Below are 17228 nucleotides of genomic sequence, written 5' to 3'. Positions count from 1 at the left end.
CTGGGATCTTGACTCGCTATTTCACTGCTAGCCCTCTACTGCACTTCAAAAATCATTGTTTCTTTTGATTATTACTGAGGTAAAATTCAATAAAAATGAACTATTTCAAAGTAAACAATTTAGTGACATGAGGTACATTCATAATGCTGCAAAACCACCACTTCTACTGAGTTCTAAAATATTTCTATCACTGCAAAAAAAACAAAGCAAAACAAAAAACTCTAATGCTTCAGCAGTTACTCCTTATTGCCCACCCCTCCTCAGCAACTCTCAACCACCAATCGGCTGTCTCTATGGATTTACTCATTCTGACTATTAAGTCATATAAGTGAAGTCACACAACATGTGACCTCCTATGTCTGGCTTCTTTCACTTAGCAAAATGTTTCTGAAGTTCATCCACATTGTGGTATGTATCATGGCTGAATAATATTCAATAGTGTGTGGGTGGGTGTTGGTGTGGGTGTGTCACAATTTGTTTACCCATTCATGAACTTATGGACATTTTAATTGTATTCACCTTTTGGCTATTGTTAATAGCACTATGAAGATGCATGTACAAATATAGGTTTTGTTTAAATTTAGCCTATTGTTTTCTTTAGCTTTTCTAGTTTTCAGCAGGTATACTAGTTTGTAGTACATCAGTTTGCCATTGGCAGAAGTCTAAATCAAATTTAAGTCTTATTTTGAATAGTTACAATATAAAAAAATTGATCTTCAACAAGTTATTAATAGGAAGGCATTCTTTGGAATATAAAACAAATATTCAATTTTAAATAATTTGATAAACATTTGGAAACTGCTTTATTGATGCTTTTTCAGGACTATCTCAACTTTCCTTAGGCGAAATACAGAAATAATTAGTAGTGTAAAAAGCAACTCAGTCCCAGAGACATATGCTACATGAATTAAATTATGAAAAATCTTTTACACACAGAAAAAATATGTTGAGTATTTCTCCTTTTGTTTTTTTTAAGATTTTATTTATTTATTCATAAGAAACAGAGAGAGAGAGGCAGAGGGAGAAGCAGGCTCCATGCAGGGAGCCCGACATGGGACTTGATCCTAGGTCTCCAGGATCACACCCTGGGCTGAAGGTGGCGCTAAACCACTGAGCCACCAGCTGCCTATCTCCTTTTATTTTGCAAGTTAAAAACAGATGACCATAGGGGAAGAGGGAAAAAAGAGAGGGATGCAAACCATTAGAAACTCATAACTACAGAAAACACTGAGGGTTGCTGGAGGGGGTAGTCAGGGGGATGGGCTTAATAGGTGATGGGCCTTAAGGAAGGCACTTGTGATGAGCACTGGGTGTTACATGTAAGTAATGAGTCTCTAAATTCTACCCCTGAGAACCCTCTTACACTGTTGGTGGGAATGTGAACTGGTGCAGCCACTCTGGAAAACTGTGTGGAGGTTCCTCAAAGAGTTAAAAATAGACCTGCCCTACGACCCAGCAATTGCACTGTTGGGGATTTACCCCAAAGATTCAGATGCAATGAAACGTCGGGACACCTGCACCCCGATGTTTCTAGCAGCAATGTCCACAATAGCCAAACTGTGGAAGGAACCTCGGTGTCCATCGAAAGATGAATGGATAAAGAAGATGTGGTTTATGTATACAATGGAATATTACTCAGCCATTAGAAACAACAAATACCCACCATTTGCTTCAACGTGGATGGAACTGGAGGGTATTATGCTGAGTGAAGTAAGTCAATCGGAGAAGGACAAACAGTGTATGTTCTCATTCATTTGGGGAATATAAATAATAGTGAAAGGGAATATAAAGGAAGGGAAAAGAAATGTATGGGAAATATCAGGAAGGGAGACAGAACATAAAGACTCCTAACTCTGGGAAACGAACTAGGGGTGGTGGAAGGGGAGGAGGGCGGGGGGGGGGGAGGAATGGGTGTCGGGCACTGAGGGGGACACTTGACGAGATGAGCACTGGGTGTTTTTCTGTATGTTGGTAAATTGAACACCAATAAAAATTAATTTATAAAATAAATAAATAAATAAAATAAAATAAATTCTACCCCTGAAACCAATAGTACACTATATATTAACCAACTAGAATTTAAATAAAAAGTTGAGAAAACCAATAAAAAATAAATTTATTATTAAAAAAACTTGAGATAAACAAAAAGAAAGTAAAAACAAAACAAAATAGCAGTTTCCAGCTATCTATTGCTCCCAATAGTATAACAGTAGCTACAAGATACTGACATTTAAAAATTAACATTTGACAGAAAAGAAATGATGTGATAACACATAGGACAGCAGCTGGACACAAGCAACCCAGATTCTCAGCCCAGCTGAGAAGCATAGACTTCAAGACAGTGAAAGCTAAATGTATAGTGTGAAACACTATAAGGGTTGAGAGGAAGACAAAATGCAAATACAGAAACAGACCCGCTAGACAAAGAATATAGAGATCGGTAAAGTATACCAGATTACTTTGGTTAACTTTTATAACGTGTAATAGAAGGAAAAAAATCACAAGCGTAGAAATTGGATTTCATGCTTTCTCTCTTATTACCATATACCTACACTACTGAAATAAGTAAAGAGTTAATTTGAAAAGCACAGCATTAAACTATGTGTTCACTTTTAGGATTCTCATTTTAAAATAAATTAAATTATTTTATATGCCTTTCAATGTCCAAAATGGAAAGTTCTAGTAGCCCAAATCACTTATCCCTTTGGCTTATTTAGTATCTGTGATACAGTTAAGCAAAACCACTTGGCCTTTCTGTGACTCTCTGCACCTCTACTTCCCCAATAAACTCCTTTCTATTTCTAGAACTGAGACCCCATATAGGATGTTGGAGAGAATCTCAGTTTGATACTACATATGCTAGTAAGAAAGCAAAATGAGGAAAAAACATTTTTAATATAAAATTTTTAATGTTTTTGTTTCCTCCAGACTACAACTCCTAGAAACTCTAACCCTTTTTGTGATAAAGAGGGCAAGAAAACATTCTCACTGTTCTCATATCATAATAATCAAAAGAATAGAGAAATCCTTCTCTTGCTAAATCCTTTAGGAAAACACAAATACATTTTTAATGAATTCAGTCACGTTTAACAACAAATTAAACTTTAATTTTCCTATTTTTAGTGGCCTATGTGCCCCAGGGGTTAGATTAGAGAAACATCTTTATTCCTGGGCATACAGAACCATTGGATAAAGAGGGAGATTTGGGTCAGTGGTTGGCCATCTACAAAAGTTGCCCTTTTTTTTTGAAAGGATTCAGGTGTCTGAGGCCCCTGGTCTACCTCAACTTAGTGTCTTCTCCCCAAAACATATTGGTCTTAGATATCAGCAGTTCCAAACACTGGCATCCCTGGATACAGCAGCCTCCCCTGCCCCTGACTCAGAAACCATATTCTGCAGCCATAGGGAAAGCAATTGCCTCCTGCACCCATGCTCCCTCTAGGCCGTGCTCCCAGGGCACACAGTGGTTCACCTTCACTGGCCCAAAACAGCTGGAAAATTTGGCTTGGTGCCAGGATGATGTCAGCAATGGATAACTAGGGAATCCATCCGGTGGCTTTCTTCCCTTGGGTATCCACCTAGTTTTCCTGATCTAAAATTAGAAGAAACTGCTCCCTGTTCATTCTTCTCTGATGCAACGTATTCTTTCCACTCTCATAACAGCTTCCTTAAGGAAAAAAAAAACGCATTGTACATAGAAAGTCATGTCATATTCTTACAGCACATAGGAATAGGAACAGAGTGGAACTACCAAGAAAGTGAAATCAAATAACATTACAAAATATGAACAGGTAAGCTCCCCTTGCCCTCCCTCAGCCACACTTCCTCCAGCACCAGGTCCCAATCAAGCATCCAGGCATTCTGTACCATCTAACCAGGATCAAAATCACAGAAGAAAACAGCCTAGTCGATTCTTAGCCTCAGGTTTACAAAGCCTCAGGTGACAGAAGAGAACACCTTATGGGGAAGAGACTAGCTTACCACACCCACACACCTTCCATCAATGCTACAAGACAGGATAGGTTGTCTGCACTGAGAGAGTCAAAGGGGAACCCAGGCAGGAGTAGATACCTTGGTTCCTGAGGAAAGCGCTTTACACTCTTCCCACAGGCCGTGCTGGACACTCTAAGCCTCCAGCAAATGAGTTCACCAAAAGGCCCAGGTGCATCAGGGAAGGAAAAGTTCACAGCATCACCTCTTTATAGCTGTGAGCCACAAACATCCCTAAAGACTCCTGATAATAGGCACAATTGGAGGCAAAAACTAGGTCAGGACAAAAGTTAGAGAAATCATTTTTATCTCCAAGTAAAATATGCAGCCAAGGGAGGCCTGCATTACAACTGTAAAAGGAAAAAGAGTTACAAATCAAGTTGATTTTCAAGCTTGTTGGAGGGGCTGGGGCTGGAGCTGGTAAAGGTGTCAGAATGCTGATGTGTTCCACCTACTACCCTGCTAACATCACAGAATCCTGTGAGCATCATTGCATTTAGCAAAATCTTCCTAGGGGCTGTAAAGGAACACAGTGGGAAGTAATGTCAGGTCAGAGTAGCTCTCTTTATTTCCCTAATACAAAATCTAGCCTAAAAAATCCATGTCTGGTCTTGAGGTATTTCCCAGAAAGCAAGCAAATGCAATTACAAGCACATTAACTCTGCCTCAGCATTCAAACATTTGGAACATTACAAGGGAAGATCGTCAGAAAATAATCTGTGGAAACTTAAAGAAAGGGCTTGCCAGGAAGAGCATAAAATTCAAGAACCTAATCATAAGGGGATAGCATGTGATAATTATTGCTGTCAGTAGAGCAACTTATACAGCTCCATAAATGTCTTTGAGAGAACTTATCTACAAAAATTTTTTGTCTACAAAATTTTTAAACCAAATCCAAAACAAGTGTTGGGGAGGATGTAGAACCGCTATAGAGCTATGATACTGCTGACAAGGGTATAAACTGGAATAACCACTTACAAAACCTGTTTGTCAGAATCTCCTAAAACTAAACATATGTGCACCCTACGACAAAGCAATCTCACTCCTGAGTGTATACAAAGAGATATTAGTACTTATGTTCACCAAAAAAATACGTACAAAAACGTTTATAATTGCATTATGCAAAACAGCCAAAAAACCTGGAAACAATCCAAATGTCCCTCAACAGCAGAATGGATAAAGTGCAAACTATTCAGACTTGAAGTAATGAAGTAAAAACAAATGCCATATGCGCTGACACAATGCTCAGCAAAAAAAGCCAGACGCGTTAAGAGCATATACTCTATGATTCCATTTGTAGAAAGTTCAAGCACAGGGGAGACAATTCTATGGCGATAGAACAGTGGTTACCTTGAGGTGGGGAAAGGATGGGCAGAGGCAGCAGGGAGCTGCTGGAGTAATGGAAATATTCTATATCTTGATGTGGATACTAATTACACAGATTTATGCATATGTAAAATTTCACTGTGCCATTCCTTCAAGCTCTGTGCCTTTATCGTATGCTTTTTTTAACCGTATGTGGTTTTTTTTTTAAGTGCAAAGCTTTTTTTTTAAGATTTTATTTATTTATTTATTCATGATAGACACAGAGAGAGAAAGAGAGGAAGAGACACAGGCAGAGGGAGAAGCAGGCTCCAAGCCGGGAGCCTGACAAGGGACTGGATCCTGGGGTTCCAGGATTGTGCCCTGGGCCAAAGGCAGGCGCCAAACCGCTGAGCCACCCAGGGATCCCCTAACCATATGTTTTTTAAAGACTAATTCAAAAGTAAACTTTTAAGAAAGCAAATCCCATAACATATTCACCACAAAGATGGCCTGCTATCAACAACATTAAACAGTACCCATGTCCTTATAGCATAATGGTGAGTGAATCAGAAAGGGCCCTTCTCTCTAGAAAGGTAAACTAAAAAAACAGACACAAGAACATGAACATATAAAACCAGTTAATAAGTACACAAAAGGGAGAGAACATGTGAAAACAGGAGGCAATGGTGGGAATAAACTTTTAACAATCAATATATCTCCATTATGTTCGTTAGGCTGACTTTTGTACTATAGCGCACAATTAATTTATTGTTTACAGGCATGTGTAATAGATTTATTTCATTTTCTGGCAAGAACCTTAATTATGGTATATGGTGGAAGAACGAGGTCTAGCTCTGTTAACTCTGCTCCTGGGAAATGCCATCTGATAATATAAAATGCACATACATAAAAGCCTTCAGCATTTGTTCCATTTAAAATTTATGTCAGTAAATTCCCATTTCATTAATCCAATTGACTAACAGCTATCCAGGCATGAAGTCAAGGCATCATGAGTCCATTTCTGCCAGAGAATCCCACATAAGCTGCCTCTCACAGAAGGGTGGTCACTATTATCTGGTAAACATCTCCCCAGAGGCATAGCACAGGGAACAGAGAGAGAAGATCCCTGGATCAGACAAATATGTGGCCTCAGAGAAATAACTTACTACTCTGAACCTTGGTCTTTCTGTTTTGCTAAATGGTGGGAAATAAGGCACATCTTTACAGAGTTACCGTAAAAATGAAACAAAGTAGGAACCCCAGGTCTCTACACTCCAGGCCAGCAGGCACCAGGGCTGTTCAGCTCCATCTCTATGTGTCCAGCCCAGTCACACAGCAGAAAGCCCATAAATGCATGTCATGGTGGTTAATTTTGAGTGTCAACCTGGCTAGGCTATGGCACCCAGTTGTTTGGTCAAACACCACTAGATGTTGCTGCGAAGGATTTTTTTTAGGTATGGTTAACATTTAGAATCAGCTGACTTTAAAGAAAGCTGCTTACCCATAATGTGGGAGGGTTTCATCCAATCATTTGAAGGCCTTAAGGGCAAAGACAGGTTTCCCAGCAAGGAAGGTCTTCCACCTCCAGGCTGCCGTAGAAACCCTGCCCTAACACAGGCAACACCCTTTTTGAACTTGGCCAGAGCAACTTCTTGCAAGATACATCCATGAAGGCAAAAGAAACAAGAGCAAAAATGAACTATTGGGACTTCATCAAGATAAGAAGCTTTTGCACAGCAAAGGATGCAGTCAACAAAACTAAAAGACAACCTACAGAATGGGAGAAGATATTTGCAAATGACGTATCAGATAAAGGGCTAGTTTCCAAGATCTATAAAGAACTTCTTAAACTCAACACCAAAGAAACAAACAATCCAATCATGAAATGGGCAAAAGACATGAAGAGAAATCTCACAGAGGAAGACATAGACATGGCCAACAAGCACATGAGAAAATGCTCCGCATCACTTGCTATCAAGGAAATACAAATCAAAACCACAATGAGATACCACCTCACACCAGTGAGAATGGGGAAAATTAACAAGGCAGGAAACAACAAATGTTGGAGAGGATGCGGAGAAAAGGGAACCCTCTTACACTGTTGGTGGGAATGTGAACTGGTGCAGCCACTCTGGAAAACTGTGTGGAGGTTCCTCAAAGAGTTAAAAATAGACCTGCCCTACGACCCAGCAATTGCACTGTTGGGGATTTACCCCAAAGATTCAGATGCAATGAAACGCCGGGACACCTGCACCCCGATGTTTCTAGCAGCAATGTCCACAATAGCCAAACTGTGGAAGGAGCCTCGGTGTCCATCGAAAGATGAATGGATAAAGAAGATGTGATTTATGTATACAATGGAATATTACTCAGCCATTAGAAACGACAAATACCCACCATTTGCTTCGACGTGGATGGAACCGGAGGGTATTATGCTGACTGAAGTAAGTCAATCGGAGAAGGACAAACGGTGTATGTTCTCATTCATTTGGGGAATATAAATAACAGTGAAAGGGAATAGAAGGGAAGGGAGAAGAAAAAGACTCCTAACTCTGGGAAATGAACTAGGGGTGGTGGAAGGGGAGGTGGGCAGGGGGTGGGGGTGAATGGGTGACGGGCACTGAGGGGGGCACTTGACGGGATGAGCACTGGGTGTTATTCTGTATGTTGGCAAATTGAACACCAATAAAAAAATTAATTTATTAAAAAAAAAAAAGAAAGAAACCCTGCCCTACAGACCACAGACTTGCCAGTCCCCATGGTCCAGAGCTCAGTTTCTAAAACAAGTAAACAATTCAGTCATGAGAAACCGGGGGGAGGGGGGTTGTGGTGGAGACCTGTATCTCTTGTTGGCTCTGTTTCTCTGGAGGACCCTGACCAATATGCACATTGAATGAACATAAAACACCCAGATCCAAAGCAAGTTTACAGTACAAAAACAATACAATGTTAGAGGCTTACCTTTCTACCTCTTCACTAGGTTAATTCCCCACTGTGCAGAAAGTATGCCCTTATTTTGCCTGTATATCTTATGTTTTAATTATTAAACACAGCTGCAATGTATTTATTGCCTGCTTCCTAGGAGGTGAGCACTATACTGACAAGACTGTTTTATTTTAGGCACAGAACAACAGTGTGAAAAGCAGGCAATTCTATTCCTGTTTTACAGATGTGGGCACAAGCATAGAGTGTTAGCGCTCAATTGCCACAGTGATACTACAGCACAAGTCCCCAGATCTCAGTGGCTTACAACTCCCATTTATTTTCTCACATATGCACCCATGGTTGCAGTGGCTCCCCGGGCCTGTGGGGCTCCAGGTTCAGGTGGGCTCGGTCCATTGCATTTCTCACTCCATGCCATGTTCTTCCAAACACACATCACCTGAACATGAGTCCAAGCACACAAGCACTTTTGAGTCCCTACCTGTGTCCCATTTGCTAATATTTCACTAGCCAAGGCAAGTCATGGTGGCCATGTCCAAGGTCAAGGACTACAGAGGACTATGCTCCAACAACACATGGCCATGGCCCAAAAGTATAACATAGCAACAGCGAGTGAAATGGTGGACTCAATTATACCATCTACCACAATTACCTTGTCCAAAGTTATAGAGCAGGCAGTAAAAGTAGGACCCTGGTCCACCAAACTCCATGTCTGCCTACCTGATGGTTATAATTCTTCAAAGACAAGTGGCTCTAAAAAGGCAGTGATTCTCAATCTCACTAGCAGGAGCTGTTGTAATTAGCTGTGTACTTTCTTCAGCCAGCTTTGGTTCATCAGCCATCCTCCATCCACAATCCCATAGGTGTCTTATGGTCACTTGTAAGCATGCCATCTCTCAGGTGTGCTGGTACTAATACTAATCACCATTAACTGTACCCAATCAATTAAAAATGTTCAAATTCTACTCTATTTCAGTCTATGATCCAGGTAGAATTTTACCCAGGAAAAAAGGCAAGTAGTCAAAAACTAACAACTGAACTGAACTAGAGATCACTGGTCTTATTAAAATCCATCAATGCCCAAAGAAGTTTAAAAAAAAAAAATCCTTTAGATAAGTATTATCTTCTTCCTGATCAAGTCAGCAACCACTTCCCTGCACCTTGACTTCTTCCATACACTTCCACTTACCTTTGGTTCATACCAAAACAGAAGGACCCTGAAACTCTACATCTACTCAGTAAGGAAACAGAAGTGCAATGGAAGATCATGACTGGCTTCCATTCCCAGCCTCAAAGGGAGAGAACAAGGCATGCAGGGATCCACTCCACCACACAGTATTCACTATGTTCCCAATCCAACCCCCAGATAAGCAACCCATTGCTTATCCTGGATGGGATCCTGGGTAAGAACCCTGGGTTCTTACCCAGGATCCCAACCAGCTTCCAGGGAAGGCCCTCAGTCTACCCTCAAGATAAGTGATAAGAAAATCAATATTGCTGCCGGTCAGTCGTGCCCAGACCACCACATTTTAGTGGATAAAACACAATACTGGTTTCCTCAAAGACAATCTTCCCTTCAGTGGATAACTGGTTACAAATGCACCTACTTTTACTACATCAAACTAAAAAGAGGTTATTCTGAAGAAGGGGAAATTGAAGGCCACAGTTCAAAAACATTTTTTCCCTGGAAATGTTTTCATATAAAAAGGAGATGGCTCATGACTGATGTAGGCCTTCCAAATCTCTGTGCTATCTGAAATTATGCTCTGTCCTCTCCACACCCTGCTCTGTCCCCTAATCTCCTCACCTCAGGCTTCTCATTCCATTTTTCTTACCTCAACTTCCTCCTCCTCCATCCAACTGTCCCCTGCCCAGCTCACCAGACCTTTCTTCATGAAACCCTTGTCATGAAGCTCTCATCCTCAAAAGCACACAATGGCTAATCCTTACACCCACACTCCTCCAGACCCTGTGCTTCCTGAGGTTCAGCTCCTCAGAGAGCAGGGGCTGTATCTCCGGTGACCACCACCATGGCCCATGCAGCCAGCACACATCCAGTACATGCTGAGAAGTGTTCCAGTGACCAAGCCTGGGTTTTCAGACTTGGTTCCTACTAAATAAAGCTCCCTCTCTTATACCCTGTCTCATATCAAAGTTCGGCTGCTCCCTAAATACAACATACCCCCACACCTTTGCCCACCCTGGGCTCTCAGCCTGGAAGGATATTTCCACCTATTTTATATGCATCAAAATCCTTATTTCAGAGGCATCTGGGTGGCTCAGTGGTTGAGCATCTGCCTTTGGCTCAGGTCATGATCCTGGGGTCCTGGGATCGAGTTCCATATCAGGTTCCCCACAGAAAGTCTGCTTCTCCCTCTAACTATGTCTCAGCCTCTCTCTGTGTGTCTCTCATGATAAATAAACAAAATCTTTTAAAAATCCTTATTTCAGGGCAGCCCAGGTGGCTCAGCGGTTTAGCACCGCTTTCAGCCCAGGGCATGATCCTGGAAACCTGGGATCGAGTCCCATGTCAGGCTCCCTGCATGGAGCCTGCTTCTTCCTCTGCCTGTGTCTCTGCCTCTGCCTCTGCCTCTCTCTCTCTCTCTATAATGAATGAATGAATGAATGAATGAATGAATGAATGAATAAATAAATAAATAAATAAATCTTTTTTAAAAATCCTTATTTCAGGTCAGGCTCATATATCAAGTTTCAGGACTTAGATTTTTCCACTGAAATCATTTTATCTCTGCCTGGAACTAATCTCCTAGTACTTTGTACTACTGTTTATATGTCTGCCTCTTCCATTATAGAGAACTTAAAAGCAGTGCCTTAAAAAAAATACCTCTTTATATCCATCTTGTGTTTAGCAAAGCAATTCAAAGACAGTAATACATACAAAATGTTTATTAAATCTCAGGCTGCTGCAAAATTCATATATTATGCTTCTATGTACACCAACCAAAAAATAATCATATGCTATACATGCTTCCCATTTAAGTTAAAGAAAATTTCATGACTATCAACACTATAACACCTAGTTATATCCCACAAGTATAACAAAATCTTGATTATCTGGTACCTCCTGGCTCCCAATATCCTAGTAAAACAAGAATCTAATGAACCAACAAAGATCAGAATCCCTTTTACATACATCCACACTGCAACAACAAAGAAATGAACAACAAAAAGCACACATAAAACTAAAAAAGCTTAAATGGTCTACAGAAATTACATTCTAGGATACACTGTTGTTATTTCAGCAATAAATAATTTCATTGATATAAAATCCCTTACATCAGGTTTCATTTTGCATTGCAAAATGAAAATATAAAATTTTCATTACATTTTTGTAAAGATGATTTGTGAGGGTTTATTAACAAAATTTCAAATATTGAAAAGGTGACTGAGACAAACTACTTTCATTAAAGTGGTTAACTCAGAATGCATAATTAAGTACAAAAGTTAATTCTACTTTTTTTTTTAATAACTTAGAAAAAGAAACCAGCATTACACTATTAGATGGCATCCCACTAGCTTCTACACCATCCATGACTGAGTTTATGGGATTAAAACATGAAGGGGAATTTACCTAATTAAAATTAAGTACAACTTGTCTTATTTGATTAGTTCTCTCCTTCACACTCTGGGGTCCCATAACTAAATGCCCTGGTTACGGCTCTTCTACACAGCTGTCATTTTAATGGAAATATACTTCAGTAAATTCAGCAAATTTCTGTCCACTACCAATTGTTAATCCATGTCAATCTCATTTAACAACCAGAAAAGCCATTATGAACTTGTCAGCACTTTAATTTCCTTAAATGAATTTAATTGATTTTTTATTACTCATTTGGCATTAACATCATCTTCTCCAAATAACAAAGTACAACAAAATTAGCTGTCATAAATGCCCACTATGTTTACACCATATCTTTTAGAAACAGATAGGGATTTGTGTTTTCAGTAACTTGTTTCCAACTTGACTGTTAGGAAGAACAAAATAATGAGAATCTGAAACTGTCTACCCATGGGAAGGAAGGGGAAGGCAGGGTATCAGATGTGGGAAAGACAGCAACAGAAGTAAGACACTGTCAACTCAGGGAGGGCAACATGGCATCAAGCTAAATATTAGTACACAGCATTTTTATAACTCATCCAGAGTATTAAGATCTTGATGATGAATAACAATGCCAAGATGGCTTTATCTTTAATTCCCACAATCATACATACTTCCTTTTGGTTTCAAAATACCAGTAACTGTGCATCACAAGAACAATACCTAGTATATGTTTGCTATTAGCAAGATATTGTTCTAAGTGCTTTCCATACATTGTTCCATTTCATGCTCATAACATCACTATATTTCTACAGTATATACATGAGAAACTGAGGAACTGGGGGTGATGTACCTTGTCCAAGGCCTGAAATTTATAAACAGTGGAACCAGGATTCAATGCCATGGCATGGACTCAGATCTGAGTCAACCACCCTCACCAGTGTGAGAGGTCCTCAGTATGGGACAAACAAGACCCACCACAGAGAAACAGAGTCCCACCAAGTTGCCCAGATAGGAGTTAGGATTTAGAAAATACAGTACTAAATATTTCATAAATGTTTAAATAGCTTAAAAGTGGCCTACAACTAGTATTTCTTCCTGAAGGACAAATGTTAGTTCTTAAAATATTTTAAATGATTGTATATATTCATGTACATTCGCATGAAATTCATTCCCATTTATTCAATGAAAATATTAGTCTCACATAAAACAGAAAATACAGGACCTTAGCTCAGAATTCATTAACTGTTTCATCATTAAATGAGTAGAGCCAGAATCAATGTACTTCAATTTCTCTTCTTAAGGAAACTTCAATCCCATTGACTTTTGCAAAGTTAGGGATGGGCAACAGCTTCTTGTGTCAAAATAATTAAGCACAATATTCTGATTCTGGGTAAAAAGCAAAACTGATCCAAACTTACCTTGTTTGACCAAATCCTGCTATGACCCAAAGACAACCAAGGCATCTCTCATCTCCTTCTCATCTCAGCATTAGAAAGAGGACCTAAGACAAGGAGCAGAAATGAAATCTTTTCCTTTGCAATAAAGTATATAATGAAATCACTCTTACTGATGGGGCACATCTTGCCTAACAAGACAAATTTGATTCTGGTTTATCTCTCAAAGCAAAAGGCAATATATGTGCCCTTTTTTACAGGAAAAAAGGCCATCAGGAAGAGCTCTCATCTGCTCCTATACTAATTCCCACTAATCTTAAAGTGATTTCTATACTTTTCCATTCCTTTTCAGTGCCCAAAGTATAAGAATTACCTTGAAATAATCTAAAGATAGTCCCTGACAGAGAGCTACTGGGCACTACTTCAAGTGATTGAAACTGGGGGACCAGATGGCCACAACATCCTGTTCAGCCAGGACAAGCACTGGCCACAAGCATGGTGCCAGAGAGGAAAGGGCAGTGCCAACTTATCCCATCATCCCTACACAGCAGACCCCCCTCTCTTTTACTCCCAATGCACATGTACTTAAACTTTTGTTTTAATATTTTTAGAAAGAAATAAGTCTATATCAGCAAAATATATTCAGTCTATTGGAGTTGTCACCTTGGTCAGATACAGCAGGCCTCCATACATTTGTACCCAAGAACAAGAGGATACTGCTTGACTGCAGGATTACTCTCAAAGCTTTTCAAGCAAAAAGAGGGAAAAACAAAATAGAAAGGAAGTGAAAATTAAACAGAAAATATATAAGTCTAGACAAGATGGCATAGTCTCACTTCTCCTTGCCCCTCCCCACTAAATATGAGCTATGCCTATAATAGCTTGGACTTCATAATTCCCAAGAATTAAAAAAAAAAAAAGAGGAAAAAATTCCATTTGATCAGCTTAATTCCCTTTCTTTATCTTCCCTCCCTCCTCCCCTTCCCTTCCATCCTCTTTTCCAAGCTGTTCTGCTTTGCAATATGTTACTGGTAGTGAACCCAGAAATAAAGCAAGGGTTACTCAAAGCAGACTGCTAAAAGGTGTACAAAGGAAGGTAGACGGTTAGGGACCCTAAAACTAAAGGAACAGCAAAGTAGTATGAGGCCTTAGGATCTCCCACCCAAAAGCTGAAGGCAACCCAGACCTGGTATTTCCTGATTCTCAACCCAGCAACAGAGGGCAGCCCATGTAGGTTCATTTCTTCCCTGTATCACAAGGGAGTCCTGTTGACAACACCATGTGAGCCAGGCAAGGGGGAATGATAGAGATCCCTGCTGACAGTAAATAGCCAGGGAAGCATTCTTCTCCCAGTTAGGCAAGAATACTAACCTCCACTGAAAAATTAAAAAATGGCGGGAAGGGGAAGTACTTCCAACAAGGGTGATTCTACTGCAGAAGGTGGCTGGGAACCATCTTTGTCCCCCGAGGGCCAAAGATTCCCCTCTCCACCTAGTGGCACAGGGGGCCAAGCAGCATAGGCAAGAGGGATCCTCCCACAACAATATCAAGCCTGGGAAGTACTCTGTATATCCACAGGCAGGGGATCCTACCACCACAACTTATCTAGCATGAAAAACTACTTTGTTCCCATGGGCTAGAGACTCCTTTCCCTACTGAGAGACATTGCCCATCTAGGAAGCACCAGTAAAGGATCTCAACACAACAAACAGCCAGGCAGAGGAAGCATCACTATACCCATGAACCAAAGACACTCTTACCACATCTAGAGGTACAAAATGTCCTGATCTGAGTAAACAACTTCCATTCCCTCAGGCAGCACCAGTAGGGACCAGTGAGAGGCCCAGTGGCACTAGACACACTCAGAATACTTAAAAATTAAATTACCATTAAAAGAGAGCCCCCAAAAGTAGGCCAGGATCTGTGTACTAAACCTAAAAAGCATTACTGCCTTCCAAAATAAAATATTTAAAAAGAATTCAGAGAATTCTAACAAAATAGCCAAAACATCCAAAATACAATTGAAAATCACCCACCATTCCAAGAATCAGGAAAATTACAACTTGATTTGAGAAAATAAAACTGACTGGCATCAACATTGAAATAAATAATATGTTGGAATTATCTGTCATGGATTATAAAGCAGCCATGATAAAAATGCTTCAGCTAGTAATTACATATTTTCTTTAAAAAAAATGAAAAAAAATAGAACTGAAAAATGTAATAACAGAAATAAAAAAATTCAATGGATGGGCTCAATACTAAAGTGGGATGACAGGAAAGAAACAGTGAACTTGAGGACAGAACAATAAAATCTACCCAATTGTAACATAGAGAAAGTAAACTGAAAAAAACTAAATTAATAGCACCCCAGGCACCTGTGGGATAATAAGAAAAGATCCAACAATCGTATCTTTTGGAGTCCCAGAAGGAAAGGAGAAAGAAAATGGACTAAAAAATATTTTAACATATAATGACTGACAACACCTCACATTTGGAAAAAAAAAAAACATAAATCTACAGAATCAAGAAGCTGATGAATTCCAAACAGGGTAAACACAAAGAAATCCTCACCAAAACATATCATAAATTTCTCAAACTAAATACAAAGAAAAATCTTGAAAGCAGCCAGAGAGAAATAATAGATTACCTATAGGGAAATGCCAATTTGGTTTTATTCATCTGAAACTGTGGAGGTAAGAAAGTGGCACAATGTTTTCAAGCACTGAAAGAAAAGAACTGTCAATAGCAGATTCTTTACCCAGAAAAACTCTCCTTCAGGGATGAAAGATAAACAGACATTCTCACTTGAAGGAAAATTAAAACAATTCATTGCTAAAAGATCTATCCTTAAAGAATAGCTAAAGGAGATTCTTCATACAAAGGAAGTCATGAAATCATAAAAGAAGGAATCTTGGATGAAATGGACCCAGTCTTAAAAACCCACAAATTACCACAATTCACCCAATATGAAAGAGATTATCTGAATAGCCCTATAACTATTTAAGGATTTAATTCATAATGTAAAGAATCACCAGGCCCAGATGGTTTCACTAGAGAATTCTATCAAATGTTTAAAGAATTAACACCAATTTTATACAATCTCTTTCAGAAAATAGAAAATAAGAGAACACTTCCTCGCTCATTTTAAGAAACCAGTCTCGGGATGCCTGGGTGGCTCAATAGTTGAGCGTCTGCCTTTGGCTCAGGGTGTGATCCTGGAGTCCCAGGATGGAGTCCCACATGGGGCTTCCTGCATGGAGCCTGCTTCTCCCTCGCCTGTGTCTCTGCCTCTCTCTGTGTCTCTCATGAATAAATAAATAAATAATCTAAAAAAAATAAGAAACCAGTCTTACCCTGATACCAAAACCAGACAAAGACAGTACCAAAAAGAAAAAAAAAGGAAAAACAACTCGGGGAAACGAACTAGGGGTGGTGGAAGGGGAGGAGGGCGGGTGTTGGAGGGGAATGGGTGACGGGCACTGAGGTGGACACTTGACGGGATGAGCACTGGGTGTTTTTCTGTATGTTGGTAAATTAAACACCAATAAAAAAAAAAAAAAGGAAAAACAAAAACAAAACAAACACAAGAACTACAGACCAATAGCTCTCATAAATATAAGAATCTTCAACAAAATACTGGTAAATTTAGTCCAACAGTGTATAAAAGAATTCATACCATGACAAAGCTGGATTTATTCCAAGTATGCAAAGCTGATTCCACATGTGAAAAACCAATCAAAGTAATCCACTTCTATATACAGACTAAAGAAGAAAAACCGTAACAAATGATGTAAAAAAAAAAAAGGGGGGGGGGAGGCATTTGACAAAGTCCAATACCCATTCATGACAAAAATTCTCAACAAGTTAGGAGTAAAGGGGTAAACTCCTCAATTTGATAATAAGTATGTACAAAAATCCTACAGCAAATAGCATGCTTAACAGTGAAAGTCTAGATGCTTTTATCCTAAGATCTACTCTCAGAACTTTTATTCTGCACAATACTTGAAGTTCTAGCTGGCACAGTATGGCAG

The 17228-nt window shown here is 39.5% G+C and overlaps 1 protein-coding gene across 5 annotated transcripts in view; it reads right to left on the bottom strand.

Moving 5' to 3' along the window:
• Positions 1-17228, bottom strand: part of MTUS2 (microtubule associated scaffold protein 2) — a 585745-nt gene that overhangs the window by 480645 nt on the left and 87872 nt on the right. For 4 of the 5 annotated variants that reach the window (XM_041765696.1, XM_041765701.1, XM_041765700.1 and 1 more), the window contains one exon: positions 13219-13301. The exons of the other annotated variant lie outside the window; for it this stretch is intronic. The gene's annotated coding sequence lies outside the window, so the exon portion shown is untranslated. Of the gene's footprint in view, positions 1-13218; positions 13302-17228 lie in introns of those variants that run through there. 5 annotated transcript variants of the gene reach the window in all.

Source organism: Vulpes lagopus, chromosome 8 (genome assembly GCF_018345385.1).
Source record: "Vulpes lagopus strain Blue_001 chromosome 8, ASM1834538v1, whole genome shotgun sequence".
Taxonomy (NCBI): Eukaryota; Metazoa; Chordata; class Mammalia; order Carnivora; family Canidae; genus Vulpes; species Vulpes lagopus.
The sequence above is the reverse complement of the archived record's forward strand: the minus strand, read 5'-3'. Positions and strand labels throughout refer to the sequence as shown.